The 3,479-nt window shown below is 35.4% G+C and overlaps 1 non-coding gene across 1 annotated transcript; it reads left to right on the plus strand.

Moving 5' to 3' along the window:
- Positions 1-2,788: 2,788 nt before the first annotated feature.
- Positions 2,789-2,862, plus strand: TRNAI-GAU. Its single transcript has one exon. It is a non-coding gene; the product is annotated as a tRNA-Ile (tRNA).
- The last annotated feature ends 617 nt before the right edge of the window (positions 2,863-3,479 follow it).

A 3,479-nucleotide genomic window follows, 5' to 3' on the forward strand; every position in this document is an offset into this window, starting at 1 on the left:
GGCCGGCCCCAGATCAATTTGTGAATAAAAAAATATTCTTACAAAAAACAAAACAAAAAAACAAATAAATAAATTCTTAATTTTCTTCATACATATGGAAGTGAACATCCTGATCAACATATTTACCCTTCACAGATTTCATTACATAAGGAGATGTTCAGAAATACTCCAGGATTACATATCTCCAGATGCTTTTCTACAATACGATTACACTCAGCTTTTAATGCAGGATGGAATTCAGGAAGAATAGTTATCCACATGAAAGATCTTTGGCTGTACTCAACACAGATTGAACTCAGATTTCAAACACGGTTTCTTCTGGCTCTTAGGAAATGACCAGAGGTAGACACTGCAGCCCTGTGTCCATGAGGACAAGATAAATGTCTGAAAAACATTCCTCTCTTTTTTGTTTATTTGCCTGTTTTCTTTTCTCTGTTTTTTTCCTTTTCTTTATTTAATTTTTTCCCCTTCCTCTCATTTCCTTATTTTCCATCTCATCCCATAGAGGATTCTGGGTGTTTTCATTGCAGTACTATGAGATCTTGGGCATCCTCATTCTTTGGTGTTTAAGTTGAGAATTTTAAAACTTAAGGATTATTTGCCCAATGAAAACAAGTCAAATGAGAGTGACTTGTTTTTTAATATGCTGGTGCCAGAAAGCAAAGTTGAGTGTCCCCTGCTTGTGCATAGGTATTAGGCATATGGAGAAGATCTACAAGGATATATAAAGAAGTGAAAATATTTAAGAGGGTGGGATTATGAATGGTGTTTTTTTTCAGTATCGTTTTTTGTTTTTTATTTTTGGGTTTTTTTTGGCAGTTGGCCACTACAGGGATGGAGTGTTTTTTCAGTATTTTTATTTAATGTTATTATATTGCTTTTACAAGAAAATTTTGAATGCTCTTGTCATCTAGAAAATGTTATTCTGGGCCGGCCCGGTGGTGCACTCAGTAGATCCCATGTAGAGACCAGTCAGCTCACTGGTTGAGCGCGGTGCAGGCGTGACACCGAGGGTTGCGATCCCGTTGCCGGTCCTGGTACAGGCGCGACACTGAGGGTTGCGATCCCATTACCGGTCATGAAAAAAGACAAAAAAGGAAAAAAAAAANAAAAAAAAATGTTATTCTGTTGGGACCGGCCCGTGGCTCACTCGGGAAGAGTGTGGTGCTGATAACACCAAGGCTACGGGTTCAGATCCCATATAGGTATGGCTGATCCCCTTACCAGTCATCTTTTAAAAACAAACAAACAAACAAAAAACCAAATTGATCTGAATAATGGCACCAAAAAAATAAATAAAATAAAATCACAAGTTATAGATGAATCATTTGAGGATGTCTTTTCCCACTAAATTATACATTTTTAACTTATTAATAAATATTCTAGTTAGAGACATCATTCAAAGAGTAGACACGAAGTCTTTAATTCCACCATAGATCTGATGCCACATACAAAAACCCATTTTGCACTCAAGTATCCTGAAGTGGACAGTTAATGCAGTTAAGAGTTCTGAGGCCAGCCTCTGTGACAAATGACAGTGTTTGATATTCGCAATTTCCCAGAATCCATGCAGGTAGCCTGATTGCTGGATAAAACAGTCTTTTTAAAATTTTTCTTTTATTTATTCTTCATCGAAACCAGTCTGTTTTAATAAATACTGGATATTCTTGTACTCAGATTTAGAACCTGAATTTAAATTCCTAATCTAATATAAATACCATAAATAAATAGCATTTTCACACACTTCCTTTTATTTTTTTATTTTTTATGACATTGATTAATTTACAACTTCCTTGCACTAAAAACAGTAAGCTTAGTTAATTCTGATTTTTAAGATTAATATGGAATTAAAAATTAAAAAAATTTTTTTTACTAATTTTAGACAATAACCACCAAACTATAAGATTCCATTCCAATATGCACCAAAACCAACCAACAGAAAAACCAAAACCAAACCAACAGACAAAATAACTTTTTCTTGTTTAACTGCATTGTTAAACATTTTAAGCTCTAGAAGGGATCTTTGAGTTAATCAGTCAGGACCCCCATTTCACAAATGAGGGATATGAGGCACAGGGAGGTCAAGGACTTGTTGAGGTACTTGGAGAGAGGCAGAGTTCCCTGCCCATCGCAGCTGGCCGGGCCTTGTGGGAGAGAGGCACACCCCAAAGGAATGCACAGGCCAGTCCTAGAGCATTTTATTTCTCAGGCTGACACATAGGCTTACACTTTGGGACTCGCACCCTTAAAAAGCATTCATTTCAGAACAGAGAAGTACATTATAAAAAGGGACCCAGTAGCTAAAAATGTGCCAGTGTGCACATTGAAAAGGAAAATGCAGCATTATCAGGGTCCTCATGCAAACCAGAACTCTCTTCAACCAAAACTACTTTTTAGTCATTCAGCATCAGACATCTTTTTTAGTCATTGAATATCACACATCTTTTATGTGGCTTACTGTAAACCTTAGGTAAATCATGAAAGCTTATGCTCTAATTTTATTTACCAAAAACATTTTCCCTTGTGGCATTTAAAAGCTTACATTCTTAGAACACTTAAAAAAAAGTTTGCAGGCCTTTTTCTCCTACAAATACTATTATTATTACTATTTTACTAATAGCAATAGTTCAGAACTCATTCTTCTAAAAACAAAGTTCCCGCGATAAATGTCTTAACGTTCCTAGCTCTTGTCTTTTCAGTATCAGCTAAAGCATTTTGAATTTTTTTCCTATCACTTGTATCATGGTATAAGATCATACCAAGTGTTTATAGAAAATTAAATGGGGCTGGCCAGTTAGCTCAGTTGGTTAGAGCATGGTGTTGATAACACCAAGGTGCAGGGTTCAATTCCTGCACTGGCCAGCTGCCAAAAAAAANAAAAAAAAGAGAAAGAAAATTAATGACTTCAATATGAGATATCTAAATTGAATCAGGCTTCTATCAGAAATCAATCTCTTGAATTATATATAGAAATGAGAGTAGAGATTCTAGTCAGAGAGCAGCCTATTGCACAAGGCAGAAAGTGATTTTGCTTGCATCATATAGAAGTTCTATTAGGCAATGTTATAACTCTAAATAATGCCAAATATTTCTAATGTTTATAATATTCAAACTCTAAGATTTTTTTAGGTTAACAGGTCCACAGGATGAATATATTTATTATATTTCAAGGGTTTTTCTGCAACATTTTATCACTAATTTCAGCGAGCAGAGAACACTCAGAATCAGTGTCCTGATGCATGTATAAGTAAATACCCAAGGATCTGCCAAGTGGGTGAAAAGAGTGACAACTTATTTGTCTCATTTGCTGTCAATGATTACACAACATCTGATGGGCTGTTCCTTTAATAAGTTCTGCTGGACAATATTTTTTTCATGAACCACAATAACTTGGTAAGAACAGAGGTAAGATTTAGAAACAGCAGAATACCTTGAGAGCTGGATTTTTAGGGATATTTTCCAACACTGGTTCACAAAAT

Source organism: Galeopterus variegatus, unplaced genomic scaffold (genome assembly GCF_000696425.1).
Source record: "Galeopterus variegatus unplaced genomic scaffold, G_variegatus-3.0.2 Scaffold829, whole genome shotgun sequence".
Classification (NCBI taxonomy): Eukaryota; Metazoa; Chordata; class Mammalia; order Dermoptera; family Cynocephalidae; genus Galeopterus; species Galeopterus variegatus.